This window comes from Leucoraja erinacea, unplaced genomic scaffold, assembly GCF_028641065.1.
Source record: "Leucoraja erinacea ecotype New England unplaced genomic scaffold, Leri_hhj_1 Leri_70S, whole genome shotgun sequence".
In the NCBI taxonomy this organism is placed as follows: Eukaryota; Metazoa; Chordata; class Chondrichthyes; order Rajiformes; family Rajidae; genus Leucoraja; species Leucoraja erinaceus.
Genome location: NW_026576630.1, coordinates 466416 through 490767, shown reverse-complemented (window position 1 = coordinate 490767; position 24352 = coordinate 466416). Strand labels below are relative to the sequence as shown.

General features: G+C 52.9%; 1 long non-coding RNA gene across 1 annotated transcript in view; it reads right to left on the bottom strand.

Moving 5' to 3' along the window:
• Positions 1 to 21227: 21227 nt before the first annotated feature.
• The window catches only part of LOC129694563 (uncharacterized), a 32618-nt gene continuing 29493 nt past the window's right edge, over positions 21228 to 24352 (bottom strand). The window contains exon 3 of the long non-coding RNA XR_008723015.1: positions 21228 to 22959. This is a non-coding gene — a long non-coding RNA (uncharacterized LOC129694563). The remainder of the gene's footprint in view (positions 22960 to 24352) is intronic.

Below are 24352 nucleotides of genomic sequence, written 5' to 3'. Positions count from 1 at the left end.
GTGGCCTCCACATATTCACCGCCCTCTGGCTAAAGAAAATTTCTCCTCATCTCCTTCCTAAAGGAACATCCTTTAATTCTGAGGCTGTGCCCTCTGGTCCTAGACTCTCCCACCAGTGGAAACATCCTCTCCACATCCGTTCTATCCAGGCCTTTCACTATTCAGGTGATAGGTGACGTTTCACAGAGTGCTGGAGTAACTCAGCGGGTCAGGCAACATAGAAACATAGAAAATAGGTACAGGAGTAGAGGCCATTCGGCCCTTCGAGCCTGCACCGCCATTCAATATGATCATGGCTGATCATCCAACTCAGTATCCTGTACCTGCCTTCTCTCCATACCCCCTGATCCCTTTAGCCACAAGGGCCACATCTAACTCCCTCTTAAATATAGCCAATGAACTGTGGCCTCAACTACTTCTGTGGCAGAGAATTCCAGAGATTCACCACTCTCTGTGTGAAAAATGTTTTTCTCATCTCGGTCCTAAAGGATTTCCCCCTTATCCTTATCTGTGGAGAAAATGGATAACTCCAGCACTCTGTGAAACACCTATCCATGTTCTCCACAGATGCTGCCTGACCCGCTGAGTTTCTCCAGCACCTGTGAAACGTCACCTATCCATGTTCTCCACAGATGCTGCCTGACCCACTGAGTTACTCCAGCACTCTGTGAAACGTCACCTATCCATGTTCTCCACAGATGCTGCCTGACCCGCTGAGTTACTCCAGCACTCTGTGAAACGTCACCTATCCATGTTCTCCACAGATGTTGCCTGACCCGCTGAGTTACTCCAGCACTCTGTGAAACGTCACCTATCCATGTTCTCCACAGATGATGCATACCTGACTCACTGAGTTACTCCAGCACTCTGTGAAACGTCACCTATCCATGTTCTCCACAGATGCTGCGTACCTGACCCGCTGAGTTACTCCAGCATCTTGTGTGTGTCTTCGGTTGGCCTATTGACTGTCTCCATGCCGTGTGCACTGTTTCACTAAACCATCTGCAGATTATCTGTGGCGTTCCCCAGTGTGAGTCATCTCTTCATCTATCTCCGTTACGTAATACTCCTGATCTTCTCCAAGACCCCTCATTATCCCGGTGAAGGAGAGACGCTGTAATATTTACACAGCCAGACTTTATTTCCCTCCCGCTCATTAAATGTAACTGTAGACGTAACGTCCAAAAAATCTGCAGATTAATGGCTTTGTGCGCGTGAATGTTTAATGATGTTGCCATTGTTGGTTGAGGGTTACAGGCTGCCCATTTGGGGACTTTCCTGTAGCAGATGAGGCATGTTTCTGGGGCCTTATTCACACATTCACAAGTCATAGGGGTAGAATTAGGCCATTCGGCCCACTCCGCCATTCAATCATGGCTGATCTATCTCTGCCCATTCTCCTGCCTTCTCCCCATAACCCCTGACACCCGTTCTAATCAAGAATCTGTCTATCTCTGCCTTTAAAATTTTCCACTGACTTGTGGCCTCCACAGCCGTCTGTGTGGCAAAGAATTCCACAGATTCACCACCCTCTGAGAAAATAAATCCTTCCTAAAGGAATGTCCTTCTGAGGCTGTGCCCTCTGGTCCTAGACTCCCCCACCAGTGGAAACATCCTCTCCACATCCACTCTATCCAGGCCTTTCACTATTCAGTAAGTTTCAATGAGGTCCCCGCTCATCCTTCTAAACTCCAGCGAGTACAGGCCCAGCGCCGACAAACGCTCATCGTATGTTCACCCACTTATTCCTGGGATCATTCTTGTAAGCCTCCTCTGGACCCTCTCCAGAGCCTCAGATATGGGGCACTACACTGCTCACAATGTTCCAAATGCAGCCTGACCAGCGCTTTGTAGAGCCTCAGCATTAGATCCCTGTTTTTGTACACAAGCCCTCTTGAAATAAATGCTGGCATTCAATGCGCTGACCATCGCCACAATACGGACATCCTTAAGAGAACAGATTACTGTAATTACACTTCAGAACTGCCTGTGACATATTCCAATTATTCTGCCATAGAGGACTGCATTTAAATTGCTGTGCAGGTACAGACTGAGGCACTGTGTTTGTGGGAGGGAGGGTGATCATATTACCACTGACACACGCAGTCACACCCCAGTGTGATAACTGCTCCACCCGTCTCCCTGTCTCTGTGACCCCCCCCCCCCCCACCCCCCCAGGCTGATGGTGGCTGTGTACTGGCGTTAGAGGCTTCTCTACACCGGGCTGTGTCTCACTCATAATCGCATCGTCAATAAAAGCAGTTTGGCTTTCATACAGTCAATGATCAGCAGAGCAGGAGCTATAACAGCACGGAATCACAGAGGGAGAGTGGGGGGGAGAGGGGGAGAAGGGGAGGGGGAGAGGGAGAGAGGGAGAGGAGGGAGAGAGGGGAGAGAGATCATAACAGGGGGAGAGGGGGAGAGGGGGAGCAGGGGAGAGAGGGGAGAGAGGGAGAGGAGGAGAGGGGGAGAGGGGGAGAGGGAGAGAGGGAGAGGGGAGAGGGAGGGAGAGGAGGGAGAGGAGGAGAGGGGGAGGAGGGAGAGGGGGAGAGAGGGGAGAGGGGGAGAGGGGAGAGGGAGAGGGGGAGAGGGAGAGGGGGGAGAGAGAGAGAGAGGGAGAGAGGGGAGAGAGGGAGAGGGGGAGAGGAGAGAGGGAGAGGGAGAGGGAGAGAGAGAGGGAGAGAGAGGAGAGAGGGAGAGGGGGAGAGAGGGAGAGAGGGAGAGAGGGAGAGGGGAGAGGGGAGAGGGAGGAGAGAGGGGGGGAGGGAGAGGGGGAGAGGGAGAGGGGGGGGGGAGGGGGGAGGGAGAGGGGGAGGGGGAGAGGGAGAGAGAGAGAGGGAGAGGGAGGCGAAAGGAGAGAGGGGGAGGGGGGGGGGAGAGAGGGGAGAGGGGAGAGGGAGGGAGAGGAGAGAGGAGAGAGGGAGGGGGGAGAGGAGGGGAGAGGGGGAGGAGGAGACTCTCTGGAATTTCTCTGCCACAGAAGGTAGTTGAGGCCACAGTTCATTGGCTATATTTAAGAGGGAGTTAGATGTGGCCCTTGTGGCTAAAGGGATCAGGGGGTATGGAGAGAAGGCAGGTACGGGATACTGAGTTGGATGATCAGCCATGATCATATTGAATGGCGAATGGTGCAGGCTCGAAGGGCCGAATGGCCTCTACTCCTGCACCTATTTTCTATATTTCTATGAGAGAGGGAGAGAGGGAGAGTGGGGGATAGAGAAGGGGGGAAGGGAGAGGGAGAGAGGATGAGAATGAGAGACCCTCACTGCTGGGGGTCACTCTCCACCGGCCCCTCCCCTCACTTCCCTCCATATTCCTCGTTTCGCCCGGGTGCTGCAGGTGAGAGAACCAACAGCAATGAGCCTACCTGTACATAGACCACAGAATACAGTACAGAAACAGGCCCTTCGGCCCACAATGTCCAGGCCCAACATGATGCCAAGTTAAACTGATCTCCTCTGCCTGCATGTGATCCATATCCCCCTATACCCTGCACGTCCATGTGCCTATATTAAAGCCTCTTAAACACCACTATCGTATCTGCCTCCACCACCACCCCTGGCAGCACATGCCAGGCATCTGCCACCTTCTGTGTGAAATAAACCTGCCCCGCACATCTCCGTTAAACTTTGCCCCTCTCACCTTAAAGCTGTGCCCTCTAGTCCTGGCAACATCCTCTTAAATCTCTGCCCTCTTTCCAGCTCCACCACATCCTTCCCACAGTGGGGTGATCAACATAGAACAAAACACTCAACATGCAGTCGACACAAATGTCATTGACATTTCCACCCTGGCAAAATGGTTATACACTGCGCCTTTCATAATTTTATACACTTCCATTAAGTGTCCTCTCAAACTCCGATGTTCCAGAGAAAACAATCCAAGTCTGCCCAACCTCTCCTTATAAGCTAACATACTTCCCATTGCATGCAACAACCTCAGTACACGTGACAATCAGCTAAACGCAACCCAACCTATCTCAACCCAACCCAACCCAACCCAACTCAAACGCAACCCAGCCCAACCCTCAACCCAACCCAAACCCCTCAACCCAACCCAACCCCTCAACCCAAACCCAACCAACTCAACGCAACCCAGCCCAACCCCTCAACGCAACCCAACCCAACCCAACCCCTCAACCCAACCCCCAACCCTCAAACAACCCAACCCTCAACACAACCCAACCCCTCAACCCAACCCCTCAACCCAACCCCTCAACCCCAACCCCTCAACCCAACCCAACCCCTCAACCCAACGCAAACCCCTCAACCCAACCCAAACCCTCAACACCCAACCCAAACCCCTCAACCCAACCCAACCCCACTCAACGCAACCCAGCCCAAACCCTCAACGCAACCCAACCCAACCCCTCAACCCAACGCAACCCCTCAACCCAACCCAACCCCTCAAACCAACCCAACCCCTCAACCCAACGCAACCCCTCAACCCAACCCAACCCCTCAACCCAACCCCTCAACCCAACCCAACCCAAAACCAACCCAACCCAACCCAACCCCTCAACCCAACCCAACTCAACCCAACCCCTCAACCCAACCCCTTAACCCAACGCAACCCCTCAACCCAACCCAACCCAACTCACTGCAACCCAGCCCCTCAACCCAACCCAACTCAACTCAACCCAACCCAACCCAATCCATTCCGAGTTTCAATCATCCCGATGAGAGGGCTTGAAGAGCAGACCGTCGGCAAAGGCAAGGCGGAAGGTCAAGGCTCGACCACGGGTGAACAAAGGAGGAAGATGATTGAATTTTACTGCCTTCCATCACAGTGAGGAATGTGGTGGATGTTTATATTAAATTTTATTTTATGGGGGTTGAATTATGTCTGGCTGTTTTTCTCACCGTAAGGCAACTCAAATTTCACTGTACTTTAATTGGTACCATGTGACAATTAAATTGAATCTTGAATACACCACTATACCTCGGTACACTTGACAATAAGCTTGGCTGAATAAATTGAAGCTGATGTGTGTCGATTTCAATGCTAGGAGTGTCAAGAGGGCCGAAGGGCCTGCTCTAAGGATCAGTGGTGGTCAGACAGGGTGGGTGTTTCCGTGAAGAGGTGAGTCGGGGAGGGAGGGTGGGCAGTGACTGGCAGGAGACTCCCTGCCTCGATAGACTACTAAGTCTTGAAGGTCAGAGACATTGATGACCCGGGGGGAGAGAAGCATCATTTGCAGTAATCCCTCCCGCATGCTTAGAATGTAAATCACAGTACCAGCCTTTAACCACACTCCCATTCTTCATACTTACATAAGTGAGAGGAGCACAATTAGGCCATTCAGCCCATCAATTCTACCCCACCATTCAATCATGGCTGATCTATCTCTCCCTCCTAACCCCATTCTCCTGCCTTTTCCCCATAACCCCTGACACCCGCACTAAACAAGAATCTATCTCTGTCCTAAAAATACCCACTGTGTTGTGGCCTCCACTGCCGTCTGTGGCAATGAATTCCACAGATTCACCACCCTCTGGCTAAAGAAATTCCTCATCGTCTCCTTCCTTAAGGAACATCCTTTAATGCTGAGGTGGTGACCTCCAGTTTTGGACTCTGCCACAAACATCCTCTCCACATCCACTCTATCCAGGCCCTTCACTATTCTGTACGTTTCAATGAGGTCCCCCCTCATTCTTCTAAACTCCAGCGAGTACAGGCCCAGTGCCGACAAACGCTCCACATACGTTAACCTACTCATTCCTGGGATCACTGTTTTAAATCTCCTCTGGACCCTCTCCAGAGCCGGCACATCGTATACATATATATATATATATATATATATATATAAAGTATACACACACACATATAATACACACACACATGTATATATACATATATATACACACACATATATATATACACACATATATATATATACACACATATATACACACACATATATATATATATATATATATACACACATACACACACATATATACACATATATATATATACACACATATATACACACACATATATATACACACACATATATATATATACACACACATATATACACACACATATATATATACAAATATATATACACACATATACACACATATACATATATATACACACACACATATACACACACACATATATATACACAAAATATATATACACACATATACACACACACAAAATATATACACACACATATACACACACACTGGTTCTGTGGGTGTGTGGGTCTGTGTTGGGCGTTGAGCTGTGGTCTGTGGGCGAGGGAGGGGGTCACCACACAACTCAGGGGGGTCCTGGCCTGGCTCCAAGCTCCACTCTCTGATTGAGTTCTGAACCCACCTCGTCAGATGAAATTGTCCCTCTCTGTATTGGTAAATCCTTTAATCATCTTAAACGGTTCAATTAGATCAGCCGTCTAATCTGGTGCATCGAGGGATCACCGCCCTGCTCTCTCCGCCGGTCCCCGCTCATTAACCCCTTGTGCACCGGACATGGAGGACAGGAGGATGAGTGGTGATCTTACAGAGGTGTATAGGATCATGAGATGACTAGAGCAGGTTTAGTTTAGTTTAGAGATACGGCGCGGAGATGTGGGCTGTGGACTCTCTCCCGCCCAAGCTCTTCCCCATCTCTTCAACCACCCCACCTCCCCTCTCTCCCTCATCCCTCTCCCACCCCCCACAAGAATCCCCATCCCTCCCCTCACCCCCCTCCCCTCCCTTCCCTCTCTCCCCCTCCTCCCCTCCCCCCCCAACCACCCCCCCCTCCCACCCCCCTCCCCCTCCCTCTCTCTCACATCCCTTACCCCCCTCCCTCCCTCCCTCTCCCTCCCTCCCCCCCTCTCCCCCTCCCTCTCCCTCTCCCCCCCCTCACCCTCCTCCCCCTTTCCCCTCCCCCCCCAACCCCCCCCAACCTCCCCTCCGCCCCCCCCCTCCCTCCCTCCCTCCCTCTCCCCTCCCCCCCCCCCCTCCCCTCCCTCTCACCCCTCCCTCTACCCCCTCCCTCCCTCTCTCCCTCCCTCCCTCCCTCCCTCACCTCCCTCTTGCCTCCATCCCCTCCCTCTCCCCTCCCCCTCCCCCCCCCCCCTCCACCCCCCCCTCTCTCTCCCAGGAACCCAGTCCATGTGTACACACAGCACAGTACAGTACAGGAACAGGCCCTTCAGCCCACGATGCCTATGCCCACCATGATGATCTCCCCTGCCTGCAGGTGATCCACACCCCTCCATATCCACGTGCCCGTCTAAACTTTAGTTTAGTTTAGGGATCCAGCACGGAAACAGGCCCTTCGGCCCACCGAGTCCGTGCCGACCAGCGATACCCGCACACTAACACTACCCTACACACACTGGGGACAATTTACATTTACACCAAAGGCAATTAACCTACAAACCTGCACGTCTTGGGAGTGTGGGAGGAAACCGGAGCACCCGGAGAAAAGCCACGCAGGTCACGGGGAGAACGGGCAAACTCCACACAGACAGCACCCGTAGTCAGGATGGAAGCCGGGTCTCTGGCGCTGTGAGGCAGCGGGGCTGTGGGGAGAGGGAAAGGGGGGGTGGGGGGGAGGGGGGTCTGTGGGGAGGGGGGGTGGTTCTGGATCATCAGGGTCCCTGCATGGTTACCTCTCTCATCCTCACTGTGCTGTTGAGGTGCTGCAATTGTGAGTTTAATTGCAGTGGGGACAGGGAACCTTGCTGGGCGCAGGTGTGGTGAATGAGATCATCTCCCCACCCCTCCCCTCCCCTCCCCACCCTGGGGAACTCGGAACAACAACAACATTCACTGTAAATGACAGCGGCCCGAACTCATGTTCACGTTATAGGAGCAGAATTACGCCATTCGGCCCATCTAGTCTACCCCACCATTCAATCATGGCTGATCTATCTCTCCCTGCTAACCCCATTCTCCTGCCTTCTCCCCATAACCCCTGACACTCGCTCTAATCAAGAATCTATCTATCTCTGCTTTAACAATATATCCACTGACATGTGGCCTCCACTGCCGTCTGTAGTAAAGAATTCCACAGATTCACCACCTTCTTTCTGGCTAAAGAAATTCCTCCTCATCTCCGTCCTTTAATTCTGAGGCTGTGCCCTCTGGTCCTAGACTCTCCCACTAGTGGAAACATCCTCTCCACATCCACTCTATCCAGGTCCAGGGTCGGCACAGCCTTGTCTAGTCCCGTCAGAGATGATCTTCGGTGAGCTGCCTGCCTGTTCACCACAAACAAAGCACAGCAGCCACTTAATATTCCACACAGGTTGCTGTTGGCGATAATTGTAAAGGGAAACGCAGACCTGATCCTCAAGCCATCCCATCTCACTGCCCCACCGCCCCTGTTTCAGCGTGTTGCTACGTTACATCCAGAGACATGCCACCAGAATTATGTAGGAAGGAATGGTAGATGCTGGTTTACACCGAAGATAGGTACAAAATGCAGCACCTGTGGAGAACATGGATAGGTGACGTTTCACAGAGTGCTGGAGTAACTCAGCGGGTCAGGCAGCATCTGTGGAGAACATGGATAGGTGACGTTTCACAGAGTGCTGGAGTAACTCAGCGGGTCAGGCAGCATCTGTGGAGAACATGGATAGGTGACGTTTCACAGAGTGCTGGAGTAACTCAGCGGGGTCAGGCAGCATCTGTGGAGAACATGGATAGGTGACGTTTCACAGAGTGCTGGAGTAACTCAGCGGGTCAGGCAGCATCTGTGGAGAACATGGATAGGTGACGTTTCACAGAGTGCTGGAGTAACTCAGTGGGTCAGGCAGCATCTATGGAAAAACATGGATAGGTGATGTTTCACAGAGTGCTGGAGTAACTCAGCGGGTGCAGCAGCATCTGTGGAGCTAAGGAAATAGGCAACGTTTCGGGCCGAAACCCATAAGGGTTTCGACCCGAAACGTTGGCCTATTTCCAGAAGGATTTCGGCCTGCAAAGTTGCCTATTTCCTTAGCTCCATAGATGCTGCTGCACCATAACTCAGCGGGTCAGGCAGCATCTGTGGAGAACATGGATAGGTGACGTTTCACAGAGTGCTGGAGTAACTCAGCGGGTCAGGCAGCACTCGAAAGGCAATTTACACAGAGCCATATAACCGACAAACCTGCATGTCTTTGGAGTGCGGGAGGAAACCGGAGCACGGGGAGAAGGTACAAACTCCGTACAGACAGCACCCATGGTCAGGATGGAACCCGGGTCTCTGGCGCTGTGAGGCAGCAGCTCTACCCGCTGCTCCACCCCTGTCAATCTCCGCTTTAAAAATACCCAAAGATGTGGCCTCCACAGCCGTCTGTGGCAACGAATTCCACAGATTCACCACCCTCTCTGGCTAAAGAAATTCCTCCTCATCTCCTTCCTCCTTTAATTCTGAGGCTGTGCCCTCTGGTCCTAGACTCTCCCACTAGTGGAAACATCCTCTCCACATCCACTCTATCCGGGCCTTTCAGTATTTAATGAGGCCCCCTCATCCTTTTAAACTCCAGCGAGTACAGGCCCAGTGCCGACAGTGCCCTGTTTCGCAAGATAGTCACAAACAGTTGCAGTAACCCAAAACATCACCCATTCCTTCTCTCCATAGAAGCTGCCTGACCCGCTGAGTTACTCCAGCTTTTTGTGTCTATCCTCGCTGTTTATAACAAAATCTACCGGCCTTTCCTTCACCGCCACTGGGTCTGTAACCCCCTCCCCAACAGCACTGGGGGAACCACTTCCGCACACGGACTGTAGCTCTTCAAGGGGGGTAGCGGGCAGTGAATGCTGGGCCCAGCCAGCCACAGTAAGATCTCCAGAAAACATCTGCTGAGGCCAGGAAGGAGAGCAGAGGAATGAATGGTCATCATCATTAAGGCATAGAGTGATACAGCACGGAAACAGGCCCTTCGGCCCAACTTGCCCACACCAGCCAACATGTCCCAGCTACACTAGTCCCACCTGCCCACTTTAATTCCTGGGATGGCGGGACTGGCATATGCTGAGAGAATGGAGCAGCTGGGCTTGTACACTCTGTGGAGTTTAGGATGAGACATTGAAACACATAAGATTGTAAAGGGTTTGGACAAGCTAGAGGCAGGAAACATGTTCCCGATGTTGGGGGAGTCCAGAACCAGGGGTCGCAGTTTAAGAATAAGGGGTAAGCTATTTAGAAACACTTTTGCTCACAGAGAGTGGTGAGTCTGTGGAATTCTCACAGAGAGTTGTGAGTCTGTGGAATTCTCACAGAGAGTTGTGAGTCTGTGGAATTCTCTGCCTCAGAGGGCGGTGGAGGCAGGTTCTCTGGATGCTTTCACGAGAGAGCTAGATAGGGCTCTTAAAAATACCGGAGTCAGGGGATATGGGGGGAAGGCAGGAACGGGGTACTGATTGGGGATGATCAGCCATGATCACATTGAATGGCGGTGCTGGCTCGAAGGGCCGAATGGCCTCCTCCTGCACCTATTGTCTATAGTCCATATCCCTCCAAACCTGCCCTACCCATGTACCTGTCTAACTGTTTCTTAAACGTTGGGATAGTCCCAGCCTCAACTACCTCCTCTGGTTCCATACACCCACCACCCTTTGTGTGAAAAAGTTACCCATCGGATTCCTATTTAATCTTTCCCCCTTCACCTTAAACCTATGTCCTCAGGTCCTCGATTCCCCTACTCTGGGCAAGAGACTGAGTGCCTATACCCGATCTATTCCTCTCATGATTTTATTCATTTCAATAAGATACCCCCTCCAAGGAGTAGAGTCCCAGCCTGCTTAACCTCTCCCTGCAGCTCACACCCTCTAGTCCTGGCAACATCCTCGTAAATCTTCTCTGTTCTCTTTCCGAGCTTCCAGCTGATTTAATTCACAAGTTCACAAGTTATAGGAGTAGAATTAGGCCATTCGGCCCATCAGGTCTACTCCGCCATTCAACCGTGGCTAATCTAACTCTGCCTTCTCCCCATAACCCTTGACACCCGTTCTAGTCAAGAACTTGTCTGTCTCTGTCTTAAATATATCCACTGACTTGGCCTCCACAGCCGTCTGTGGCAATGAGTTCCACAGATTCACCACCCTCTGACTAAAGAAATTCCTCCTCACCTCCATTCTAAAAGAGCGCCCTTTAATTCTGAAGCTGTGCCCTCTGGTCCTAGACTCTCCCACTAGTGGAAACATCCTCTCCACATCCACTCTATCCAGGCCTTTCATTGCTCTGTGCGTTTCAATGAGGTCCTCCCTCAACCTTCTCAACTCCAGCGAGTACAGGCCCAACGCCGACAAATGAACATTCATCCAGACAAGCGTAAACAAAAGATTCACTCAGGCAAGCCTCCACTTGGAAGAGGGGTGGGCGGGGGGGAGAGAGCTGAGGAGGTGGGGAGAGGAGTGTTAGTCACAAGCTAGAGGCTGAGAGGTTGTGACAAGTCTGTCGTCCAGATGGATTTTACCCTATCAATAATAAATCGCAAACTTGGAATCAGCTCTTTGTCCATAAAGTCCTTCTGACGGAAATTAAAATGTTGAATAATTTTCAATCCCTGCTTGGTTTCCACGTTGCCCATCACTGAAGATCCAGGAGGGAGTTCCCCTGTAGCTCTGCTGTCTGCCATTGATGGCCTTCAGAGGGGAAGTTATTCAGAGATTGGGAGGACATGTTGCAGTTGTACCAGACGTTGGTGAGGCCACATTTAGAGAATTGTGTTCAGTTCAGTTCTGGGCACCGTGTTACAGGAAAGATGTTGTCAAGTTGGAAAGGGTAGAGAGAAGATTTACGAGGATGTTGCCAGGACTCGAGGGTGTGAGCTACAGGGAGAGGTTGAGCAGGCTGGGTCTCTACTCCTGGGAGCGCAGGAGGATGAGGGGTGATCTTATAGAGGTGTCTACAATCATGAGAGGAATAGATTGGGTAGATGCCCAGTCTCTCGCCCAGAGTTGGGGAATCGAGGACCAGAGGACATGGTTGGAAAGGTGAATAGCAGCAGTGTCAACTTGGGAAAAGGTCAATGGGAAGAAGCTGTTCTTGAACCTGGAGGTCAGGGTTTTCAGGCACTTCTTTTGTCCCAATGGTAGCAGTGAGATGAGAGTGATCAGGGTGGTGTGGGTCAGTGTGGGTCAGGGTGCTGTGGGTCAAGGTGCTGTGGGTCAGTGTGTGGGCCAGTGTGTGGGTCAGGGTGGTGTGGGTCAGTGGTGTGGGTCAGAGTGGTGTGGGTCAGTGTGTGGTCAGGGTGGTGTGGGTCAGTGTGGGCCAGGGTGGTGTGGGTCAGGGTGTCAGGGTGGGGGGGGCCAGGGTGGTGTGGGTGGGTGTGTGGGTCAGTGTGTGGGTCAGTGTGGTGTGGGTCAGTGTGCTGTGGGCCAGGGTGCTGTGGGTCAGTGTGTGGGGTCAGGGTGTGTGTCAGTGTCAGTGGTCAGGGTGTGGGTCAGTGTGCTGTGGGCCAGGGTGTGTGGGTCAGGTGTGTGGTCAGGGGGTGGTGTGGGTCAGGGTGTGTGTGGGTGGTGGTGTGTGGGTGGGTGGTCAGGGTGTGTGTCAGTGTGTGTGTGGGTCAGTGTGTGTGGTCAGGGTGGGTGGGTCAGGGTGTGTGGGTCAGTGTGTGGGTCAGGTGTGTCAGGGTGGGGTGTGTGGGTCAGGGTGTGTGTGGGTCAGGGTGGGTGTGTGGTGTGGGGTGTGTGGTCAGTGTGTGGGTCAGGGTGGTGTGGGTCAGGGTGTGTGGGTCAGGGGTGGTGTCAGTGTGTGTGGGTCAGGGTGCTGTGGGGTCAGGGTGTGTGTGGGTCAGTGTGGTGTGGGTCAGGTGGTGTGTGGGTCAGGGTGGTGTGGGTCTGTGTGGGTCAGGGTGGTGTGGGTCAGTGTGTGGGTCAGGGTGGTGTGGGGGTCAGTGTGTGTGTGGGTCAGGGTGTGTGGGTCTGGGCCTGTGTGTGTGGGTCAGGGTGTGTGTGTCAGGGCCTGTGTGTCAGGGTGTGTGTGTCATGTGCCTCTGTGTCTGGGTGTGTGTGTCTGGGTGTGTGTGTCAGGGTGTGTGTGTCAGGGTGTGTGTGTGTGGGGGTGTGTGTGTGTGAGGGTGTGTGTGTGTCAGGGTGTGTGTGTGTCTGGGTGTGTGGGTCAGGGTGGGTGTGGCGGCGTGTGTGGGTCAGGGTGTCTGTGGTTCAGGGTGGGTTGGTGTCAGGGTGTGTGTGTGGGCCAGTGTGTGTGGGTCAGTGTGTGGGTCAGTGGGGTGTGTGGTCAGGGTGGGGTGTGGGTCAGGGTGGTGGGTCAGTGTGTGTGGGTGTGTGGGTGGGTCAGTGTGTGTGTGTCAGGGTGTGGTGTCAGGGTCAGTGTGTGTGTCAGGGGTGGTCAGTGTGTGGGTGTGTGTGTCAGGTGTGTGTGGGTCAGGGTGTGTGGGTCAGGGGGTGTGGGTCAGTGTGTGTGTCAGGGTGGTGTGGGTCAGGGTGTGTGGGCCAGGGTGTGTGTGGGTCAGTGTGTGTCAGGTGTGTGGGTCAGTGTGTGTGTGGGTCTGTGTGTGGGTGTGTGTGTGTGGGTCAGTGTGGGTCAGGGTGTGTGGGTCAGTGTGTGGGTCAGTGTGTGTGTGGGGTCGGTGGTGTGTGTGTGTCAGTGTGTGTGTGGGTCAGTGTGTGTGTGTCAGGTTGTGTGTGTCAGCTTGTGTGTGTCAGTGCCTGTGTGTCAGGGCCTGTGTGTCTGGGCCTGTGTGTCAGGGTGTGTGTGTCAGGGTGTGTGTGTCAGGTGTGTGTGGGTCAGGGTGTGTGGGTCAGGGTGTGTGGGGGTCAGTGTGTATGTGTCTGTGTGTGTGTCAGTGTGTGTGGGTCAGTGGGTGTGTGGGTCAGTGTGTGTGTGTGGGTCAGTGTGTGGGTCAGTGTGTGTGGGTCAGTGTGGTGTCAGGGTGTGTGTGTGTGGTGTGTCAGAGTGTGTGGGTCAGGTGTGTGGTGTGGGGTGTGGGTCAGTGTGTGGGGGTCAGGGGGTGTGGGTCAGTGTGTGGTGTGTCAGTGTGCTGTGTCAGTGTGTGTGGGGTCAGTGTGTGTGGGTCAGTGTGGTGTGGGGGGTCAGTGTGGGTCAGGGTGGTGTGTTCAGGGTGTGTGGGGTCAGTGTGTGGGTCAGGGTGGTGTGGGTCAGTGTGTGTGGGTCAGGGTGTGTGGGTCAGTGTGTGGGCCAGTGTGCTGTGGGTCAGTGTGTGGGCCAATGTGCTGTGGGTCAGTGTGTGGGCCAGGGTGGTGTGGGTCAGTGTGTGGGTCAGTGTGCTGTGGGTCAGTGTGTGGGTCAGGGTGGTGTGGGTCAGGTGTGGGTCAGTGTGCTGTGGGTCAGTGTGTGGGTCAGGGTGGTGTGGGTCAGGGTGGTGTGGGTCAGTGTGTGGGTCAGTGTGCTGTGGGTCAGTGTGTGGGTCAGGGTGGTGTGGGTCACTGATGATGCTAGCTGCCTTTTAAAGGCAGCTACTCCTGCAGATCCCTTTGATGGTGGGTAGGTCAGTACCCGTGATGGATCGGGCAGTGAAACATCCTTTAATTCTGTGGCTGTGCCCTCTGGTCCTAGACTCTCCCACTGGTGGAAACATCCTCTCCACATCCACTCTACCCAAAGAATCCCCCCGTTATAAAAAGCCCCTTCATGCACAGCAAGATCCCATAAGCCACAATCACAACACCATCATTGTGAGGGGGGTCCCTGGATAGAGTGGATGTGGAGAGGATGTTTCCACTAGTGGGAGTGTCCAGGACCAGGGGGCACAGCCCCAGAATTAAAGAAAAGGAGATGAGGAGGAACTTCTTTAGTCAGAGGGTGGTGAATCTGTGGGATTCATTGCCACAGAGGGCAAGTCAGTGGATATATTTAAGGTCTGGGGGGCGGATCTATGGGGTGGGGGTGTGTCTAGGCGGGAGGGGGTGGATCTAGGGTGGTCTAGGCTGGTCCAGGTTTAGAGAGAGGCAGCGAGGGTGGAGACTGGAGAGAGGGGGTGCAGCTTTACACCAGCAGCAGCAGCAGCAGCAGCAGCATCAGCATCAGCGGGCAGGCGGAGGCAACACAAGGTAAATACAATGCAATGGACTCTCTGCAGTCTCCATCGTCCGTCCATCCATCGCGAATGTAGCGCTGCATTTGTTGCGGGTTGCAAATACGGCTGGCTGGAGATGGGAGATGGTGTGTGGTGTGTGCATTAATGTCAGGGGGGGAGAGAGGGGTGAGAAAGAGGGGAGGGATAGAGGATGGGAGAGAGAGATAGAGAGAGAGAAAGGGGAGAGAAAGAGGGGAGAGAGAAAGAGGGGGAGAGGAGGGAGAGAGATGGGAGAGAGGGAGGGAGAGAGAGATAGAGAGAGAGAGAGAGAGGGGAGAGAGAGGGGGGGGGGGGGAGAGGGAGAGAGGGATAGAAGGGGGAGAGAAAGAGGGAGAAGAGAGAGGTGGGAGAGAGGAAGATATGGAGAGAAAGAGAGATTGGGAGATGGAGAGAGAGAAGGGGAGAGAGAAGAGGGGGGGGAGAGGGATAGAAGGGGAGCAGGGTAGAAGGGAATGGGGGGGAGGCAGCGCGGTGGGGAGGGGAGGGGGTGCAGCCCCTTGGCCTGCCCGGGGTGCAGCGACTGTCTACACGGTGGCAGATGAGGATCAGCTCCAGCGGTTACAGGATCATCGAGCCGGCACATCCTGCCCCAATATCCAGTCTCAGCTCGAACACAAAGCGGCTCCCTACACTGGTGTGGGGTGGGTGGTTTACCCGTCATGGCAGCACGGATGCAGAAGGCATTCTCGATCTCCCTCTCTCTCTCTCTGCCTGTGTCTCAGCCCCCCCCCCCTCATTCTCTGTCTCCCCTGCCCCCCCCCCCTCCGCCCTCCCCTCTCGCTCTGTTCCTCTTCCCCCCCCCCCCCCCCATCTCTCTCTCCACCTGCCTCTGTCACCCCCTCTGTCTCTCCCTGCTTGCTGATGGAACATCTGGAGAAGATGTCCTTGCAGAAGCCAGAGGGAGAGAGGGAGGAAGGTGGGGGGGAGAGAGGGAGGGGGAGAGAGAGATGGAGGGAGAGGGGGAGAGGGAGGGAGTGGAGAGAGAGATTATGGGGATAGCAAGACGATTACACTGAATTATCCCAGTTGGAATTGTAGTAAATTGTGTACGGGCTGAGTCTGAGACCATCCTGGCGGGGAGGGATGGATTTTTGAGCCCAGGGAAGGGTTTATCGATGATGACAATGAATAGCGGCCAGTATGGTACGGTGGTCTCTGCAGATATGAGGCGGTCATCGACAGACAGGGGCAGCTGTGATGGGTGGTGGACTGACCAATGTCCCCTCGTGTAATCAGCCTGCACTGGCTCTGAGCAGAACCATTTATTTGTGTGTGTTTAGTGTGTGAGTAAATAGCTCGGCAGTACCAGAGCCCTGGCTGTGGAATTACGAGAGGGATTACAGAGAGCCAATTCTGTGTGTTTCATCTGTACAGTGTGGACGGCTCAGTTGTAGTCTTGTATTGTCCTGTCTGGATGGCACGCAACAAAAAAAGCTTTTCACTGTACCTCGGTACATGTGACAATAATCCGAACTGACCAATTCCCCCACCCACCTTGCAAGGGAGAGGGGGGTGTAGGCTGGGGTGGGTGATACCCCATCCTCGCTGCCCCAGTGCCAACTACACACCGGCTACTGAGCACCTTCGCCAGGATGGACCAGGAGTAGCTGGTGTGCCGAATGGGGAGAGACCAGGACCAGAGGGCACAGCCTCACAATTAAAGGATGTTCCTTTAGGAAAGAGATGAGGAGGAATTTCTTTAGCCAGAGGGTGGTGAATCTGTGGGATTCGTTGCCACAGGCGGCTGTGGAAGCCACAAGTCAGTGGCAAATGTTTAATGTTTAATGTTTCATTCCTAACTGTCACTGTAAGTCATGTTGTCACTTGCGGGCAGAGCACCAAGGCAAATTCCTTGTATGTGAATACTTGGCCAATAAACGTATACATATTGTTAAGGCAAAGATAGATAGATTCTTGATTAGTACAGGAGTCACAGGTTACGGAGAGAAGGCAGGAGAATGGGGTTAGGAGGGAGGTAGATCAGCCATGATTGAATGGCGGAGTAGACTTGATGGGCCGAATGGACTTGTTCTGCTGCTACCACTCATGAGCTTAAGACAGGGAGGCTGACAGAGGAGTCCAAAATCAGAGGGTAAAGTTTTCCCCACAGAGGAGGTATCTAAAACCAGAGGTGTGCGTTCAGGGTGAGAGGTTGGGGTGGGGGGGAGTTGAGGAAGTGCCTGTCACCCAGAGGGAATCACAGTCTGGTAACAGACCCTTTGGCCCAACTTGCCCATGCTAGCCAACATGTCCCATCTATACTAGTCCCACCTACCCACGTTTGGCCCATATCTCTGACATGGCACAGTGGCGCAGCGGGTAGAACTACTGCCTCGCAGCGCTGGAGACCCAGGTTCGACCCTGACCTTTGGAGCTGTCTCTGTGGAGTTTGCACGTTCTCCCCGTTGTCACGTGGCTCCAATTTCCTCCCACACTCCAAAGACGTGCAGGTTTGTGGATGAATCGTCCCTCTGTAAATTCGCCCCTAGTGTGTAGGGAGTGGGAAAGTGGGATAATATAGAACTGGAGTGTGAACGGGTGATCGATGGTCGGCACGGACTCGGTGGGCCGAAGGGCCTGTTTCTATCCTGAATCTTTCAACTCAATTCAACCCAGCTCTTGATATCTGTTTAATGTCTCTCCCATTTCCTTGGTCCCTGCTGTAATTTCTCCACTGTTGCCAGGGTAACCAGGTACTGCTCCCACGGCCCGCGCTGGTCAGTGACACACTCACGTGTGTGTATGTGTACCTGTGTGTGTGTGTACCTGAGTGTGTGTGTACCTGTGTGTGTGTGTGTGCGCCTGTGTGTGTGTGTCTGTGTGCGTGTGTGCCTGTGTGTGTGCGCCTGTGTGGGTGTGTGTGTGTACCTGAGTGTGTGTGTCCCTGTGTGCTTGTGTATACCTGTGTGTGTGTGTGCGCGTGTGTGTGTGCACCTGTGTGCGTGTGCCTGTGCGTGTGCGCCTGTGTGTGTGTACCTGTGTGTGTGCGCCTGTGTGTGTGTACATGTGTTACCTGTGTGTGTGTGTGTGTACGTGTATACCTGTGTGTGTACGTACTGTGTGTGTGCCTGTGTATACCTGTATGTGTGTGTATACCTGTGTGTGTGTGTACCTGTGTGTGCGTGTACCTGCGTACATGTGTGCGTGTACCTGTGTGTGCGTGTACCTGTGTGTGTGCCTGTGTATACCTGTATGTGTGTGTATACCTGTGTGTGTGTGTACCTGTGTGTGTGTGTGCCTGTGTGTGCGTGTACATATGTGTGTATACCTGTGTGTGCATGTACCTGTGTGCGTGTGTCCCTGCTGTAATTTCTCCTCTCTCAGGCTGGCAGAGACCCACATTTGCCGAGCTTTTCCTCATTATGAATCTGTGGACGTTTTTGCGGCCATGATTTTACTGTTCGTGGATTCTACCTTCCCTGATCGTAGCTTCAGTTCCGGCAGCGCTGAATCCTGGAATCTTGCTTTACAGCCATTCTCAGCGACGTTCTGAGCCTTTGCCCTTGCTCATGCTTACCTGCACACTCATTGGCCACAGCTTCCCCTCTCTCTCTCTGTGGCTTCTTTGTGCCTTAAAAGGATTGCTGTAAAACATTTATTGATATGTTCACCACCCCCTGTTTACAGATGTACCTTTTTAATGCAGTCTACCGAATAACCAACCCATCCATACCTTATCTCTTTGTAGTTTGTAAGAGTAGTATAGCTGCGGCAAGTTGGCCGGTATGGGCCAAAGGGTCTGTTTCCACACTGTATCACTTTATAACCGTAAGATTTAGGAACAGAATCAAGCCTTTGAGTCTTCTCTGCCAAGAGGCCGATCTATCTTTCCCTCTCAACCCAATTCTCCTGCATTCTCCACGTCAACTTTGACACCCTTAATAATCAAGAACCTATCATTCTCCACTTTAAAAATACCCACGGACTTGTGGCCTCCACCGCCGTCTGAGGCAATGAATTCCACAGATTCACCACCCTCTGGCTAAATAAATTTCTCCTCATCTCCATTCTGAAGGTACGTCCTTTCATTCTGAGGCTGTGCCCTCTGGTTTTATACTCTCCCACTAGTGGAAACATCCTCTCCACGTCCACTCTATCCAGGCCTTTCATTACGCAGTAGGTTTCATCGAGGTCCCCCCTCAACCTTCTGAACTTTCTTGTTAGTAAGTTCTGGTTTTAGGGTGAACGAAGTCAGTTTCAGCTGTAATGTCCAATTGTGCAATAATATGGTCACTCTTCCCTTTAAGCCCCCTTTTAAAGTTCAGAGATAGTGTGGTAACAGACCCTTCAGCCCACCGAGCCTCTATGCTATCCCATTCTACATCCTCAGGGTGTACATTTAGAAAGGGCTACCTTCTTTCTATACACAGCGGTCGAATGGGTCTCACTGCACCAGAGTCCATGGTTTGTACAGAGTTTGTATGTTCTATTCCTGACCACGTGGGTTTTCTCCGGGTGCTCCGGTTTCCTCCCACACTCCAAAGACGTGCAGGCTTGTAGGTTATAAGACCATAAGTGTTAGGAGCAGAAATAGGCCATTCGGCCCATCGAGTCTACTCCGCCTTTCAATCATGGCTGATCTATCTTTCCCTCCTAACCCCATTCCTTTTCCCCATAACCCCTAATAGGCTTCGGTAAAAATGATAAATTGTCCCTAGAGTTAGTGTGGGGAGGATCGCTGGTCGGCACTGACATCGATGGGCTGAGGGGCCTGTTTCCACATTGTATCTCTGAACTAAACTAAAACTATTGGGCTGTGAGCGTGGGCTTAAGGGGGGGGGTGTCTGGGCTAGCACAGCTGGGACGGGTCAAATGGTCTCCAGTTATCTGACCGCCTCTAGCCAGCGGTGGTGATGTGTTTACTAGAGGGGCAGGTCTATCGGGCGTGGGATGGGGGTGTGGGTGAGTGGGGGATGGCCAGCTCCTGCTTCCACTCTCTCGGCCCCAAGAAACTGGGCACAGTTTCCATCAGTTACTGAAACAATTAATCGAATATTATGATACATTAACTCATCATAAAAATGCTAATATTTCCCAGCTAAATGGGGATTTAATGTCCCATTGTTACGCTCCATGGGTTGCTGAGTTACATTTTTTTGGCCAACAGATTCCTCACCAAATGACTGGAGGCTCGGTTTGTGTTTAGCTCTGCCTTGTTCTTTACCCGTTGCCGGGAGATGTTGCCATCGGTGCAGTCCCGGTGCCTAAGCTGCCCGTTAGTCGGTTTGTTTAGGGCCGGTCGAGGCAGCAGAGTCTAGTTTAGTCCAGAGATACCACGCGTGGAAACAGGCCCTTCGGCCCAACGAGTCCGTGCCGCCCAGAGATGCCCCCAACCCTGTAGTTCTCCCATACATACTAGGGGGCAATTTACAGAGGCCAATGAACCTACAAACCCACACATTCTTGTGGCATTTGCTTTGACCACCCGAGGAGGAGAGGGGATGGGGTTGGAGACGGGTGGGACAAATCTGGAGCAGGGGCAGGGTAGAGAAGGGCCGAATGGCCTTTAGTTTGGTTTAGAGATACAGCATGGAAACAGGTCCTTCGGCCCTCACCAGCAATTCCCCGTACACTCGTTCTATCCAACAAACAATTAACCTACAAACCCGCACGTCTTTGGAGTGTGGGAGGAAACCGGAGCGCCCGGAGAAAACCCACGCAGGTCACGGGGAGAGAACGTGCAAACTCCACACAGACAGCGCCCGTGGTCAGGATGGAACCCAGGTCTCTGGCCGTGGTAAGGCAGCAGCTCTACCCGCTGCGCCACCGTTCCCTGTGCCATCGTGATGCCTGTGCCTGTGTGGGTGAGTGTATTTGGAGGGGAGGGGGGGCAGGGAATGGTGCAGGGAGAGTGGAGTGGAAGGGCAGCGTTTCTCAGTCTGCAGATAAAGCTTTGAGCAGTTCTGCAGTGGTCGGTCCCAGTGGACGGAGGTGAATGGAACATTTACCATCTGTCTCAGGCAGGGAGAGCGGGGCCACAGGATCTATCGCCATGTGTAGGAAGGAACTGCAGATGCTGGTTTAAACTGGAGACAGACACAAAAGGCTGGAGTAACTCAGCGGGACAGGCAGCATCTCTGGAGAGACAGGAATGGGTGACGTTTCACAGAGTGCTGGAGTAACTCAGCGGGACAGGCAGCATCTGTGGAGAACATGGATAGGTGACGTTTCACAGAGTGCTGGAGTAACTCAGCGCAGCGGGACAGGTGGCACAGATCTGCTGGAGGTCAGGCAGCATCTGTGGGGAACATGGATAGGTGACGTTTCACAGAGTGCTGGAGTAACTCAGCGGGTCAGGCAGCATCTCTGGAGAGAAGGAATGGGTGACGTTTCAAGTCGAGACCCTTCTTCAGACTGAGTCTGAAACATCACCCAGAGATGCTGCCATTCCTGCTGAGTTACTCCAGCACTCTGTGTCTAGCTTCAGTTCTACCATCTGCTTGTTTTAAGCACCAGCCACGCTGCTCCCCTCTCCTAGGGCAGGGCCGCCTTTCCGCCCGGCTGCTCCTGCTATCCCATGTCAGTCTGGGACGGTGGAATTAGAGATGTTGACTGGTCTGGCAGCACGCTCGAGGCTCCGTGTGTGGCCGGAATAAATACTCCTACAGCCCAGATATCTTCACGATTAAGATAAATCTCCTGACGTATTGCTTTGTCCTTGTTTGCAGCGTGTTCAGTCTCCACTGCACCATCTATCTCCCAAGTGTCATCTCCTCCCAGGATCTCAAGCAGTGGGATCTCCTAACTTCCTCCCATACACCTCTTCATTGGAAACTCAGCGGGAGGCCATTCGGCCCTCAGGCTCCATGCTAGCTCCCTGCAAGGGAACCCCCATTTCTCATCTCCCCTTAGCTGTGAAACCAGGGCTTGAATCCTCATTTAATTATAGATGGCGGCCACTCTGCCCTTTGTGCCCATGCTGGACAAGGATCACAACAGGCTGAATCTGCGACTGGCTCCGTACACTGGCTCTATCTCACACACACACTGGGGACAATTTACTTTTATATTAAATCCTGCACGTCTTTGTAGTGCGGGAGGAAACTGGAGAAAACCCACGCAGAACGTGCAAACTCCGTACAGGCAGCACCCGTAGTCAGGATGGAACCCGGGTCTCTGGCGCTGTGAGGCAGCAGCTCTACCCGCTGCACCACCGTGCCAACCCCCAAACATTGTGATCGGACTGAAGGGCGGGATAGACTGGAGGGGCCGAGTGGCATAATCCGGCTCCCATGTGTGTCCGGCAGTGCAGCGCTCCTTCTGCAGGAAGAGACCAGTGTTCCACGTGTATATGGAGTACGGGAAGTTGCAGCCCCTGGATGAGTATCTGAAGGGGCTGCTCCTCAGGTTTCGGCTCCACGCTCCTGATCTTTGGTCACCCGGTGCGGAGGGTGGGAGGGGGAGAATCTCCCTGTCGGTTTGTCCATTCGAGGATCCAGGCAGCGGGCGGTCGATGGTCACGCCAGAGTCGACTGCTGGCCTCTTCTCCAGGCCTATGTCCGTGTTCGCGGGGCCCTGTAACGAGGGAACACACGGTGCCCACGCTGGTTGCCGAGCGTGCGCTGGATACTGATGATAACGTTGTAATCTGAGGATTGATTGATTGATGTTTGGAAACTGCTGAGCGGTGTTGATGTTCCTGGTACTTTGCAACTGTGATTATTGAAATAGAACCTTGTTAAGGAGAAATAAAAGTGGAGAATGTGGAAACACAGGGAGCAAAACGCAAAGTGCTGGAGGAACAGTGTTGGGGGGCACACTGGTGCATAGGTGGACCATGTGGGTTTGCTCCAGGTGCTCCAGCTTCCACCCACATTCCAAATATATGCAGGTTAATTGGCTTCTGTAAGATTGTCCCAAGTGCGTTGGATAGAATGGGGTGATCGCTGGTCGGCACGGACTCAGTGGGCCGAAGGGCCTGTTTCCACACCGTATCTAAATTAACTCAGTGGGTCAGGTAACTTCTGTGAAGGGAATGGACACATGATAATCAATTGTAATCATGTATTGTCTTTCCGCTGACTGGTTAGCACGCAACAAAAGTTCACTGTACCTCGGTACACGGGACAGTAAACTAGACTGTAAACATTTCTGGTCTGGACCCTTCTTCTGACTGATGAGGAAGATATAGGGAGGGTCTTTAACTAACTGGACGAGTCTGACTGACTGAAAGATACAGCATGGAAACAGGCCGTTTGGCCCATTGAGTCCATGCCGACCATCAACCATCCATTTGTACTAAAGATAAGACACAAAAAGCTGGAGTGACTCAGCGGGACAGGCAGCAACTCTGGAGAGAAGGAACGGGTGATGTTTCGGGTCGAGACTCTTCTTCAGGCTAATTAGGGACAAGGGAAACGAGAGATATAGACGGTGGTGTAGAGAGATAAAGAACAGTGAATGAAAGATATGCAAAATATTTAATAATGATAAAGGAAACAGGCCGTTGTTAGCTGAAGAAGGGTTTCGGCCCGAAACGTTGCCTATTTCCTTCGCTCCATAGATGCTGCTGCACCTGCTGAGTTTCTCCAGCTTTTTTGTGTAACCGTTGTTAGCTGTTTGTGGGGTGAAAACGAGACCTTTGTACTAGTTCTATACACACCAGGGGGCAATCTACAGAGGGTCAATTAACCTACAAGCCCGCATGTCTTTGGGATGTGGGAGGAAACCAGAGTACCCGGAGGGAAACCCACACGGTCCCAGGGAGAACGTGCAAACTCCACACAGACGGCGAGTGCCCGAGGTCAAGATGGAACCTGGGTCTCTGGTGCCTGTGAGGCGCGGCTCTACCCACTGCGCCACTGACTTGCGTGTCCCGGGTGCACAGGCCCCTCTGAGGTGGGCGTGGGTGTGGGTGAGGTTGGCATGCCCGGTACATCCTCAGACACTCCGTGAAACACCATGTAGACGCCATGCTGAAATTACTGGGATGAGTCAGGATCTTCTGAATCGTTTAATGTCAACCACCCATCTCTTGCTCCCGCTGCCAACTGTTTTTATATTTATAATTTGTTAACTTGACTTCTTGCGGTGATCTACAGATTGGATTAGATTTCATTACAACCCCCCTAAACCCCTTCAACGCTGCAGCTCTCTGTGAGATCTCTGCACTGCTCTAATCCCAGCCTCTCCTTGTCCATTCTGTGGCCAGGCTGTGGGCTACCAGCCCTGGTTTGGTTGGATGTGGCCTGTTTGCCTGATGTCTCATATTGGATAAGGTCCCCCATGGGATTTGCAGATACATTACAGGGTCTGTGGAAGCGGAGGTCCTTGCTAATGTTCCTGTTGTGTGGATCAATAAACCGCGCTGCCTTGTAGATGTGAAGTTGTCACACCTCACTCAGCAAGGCAGTGGAA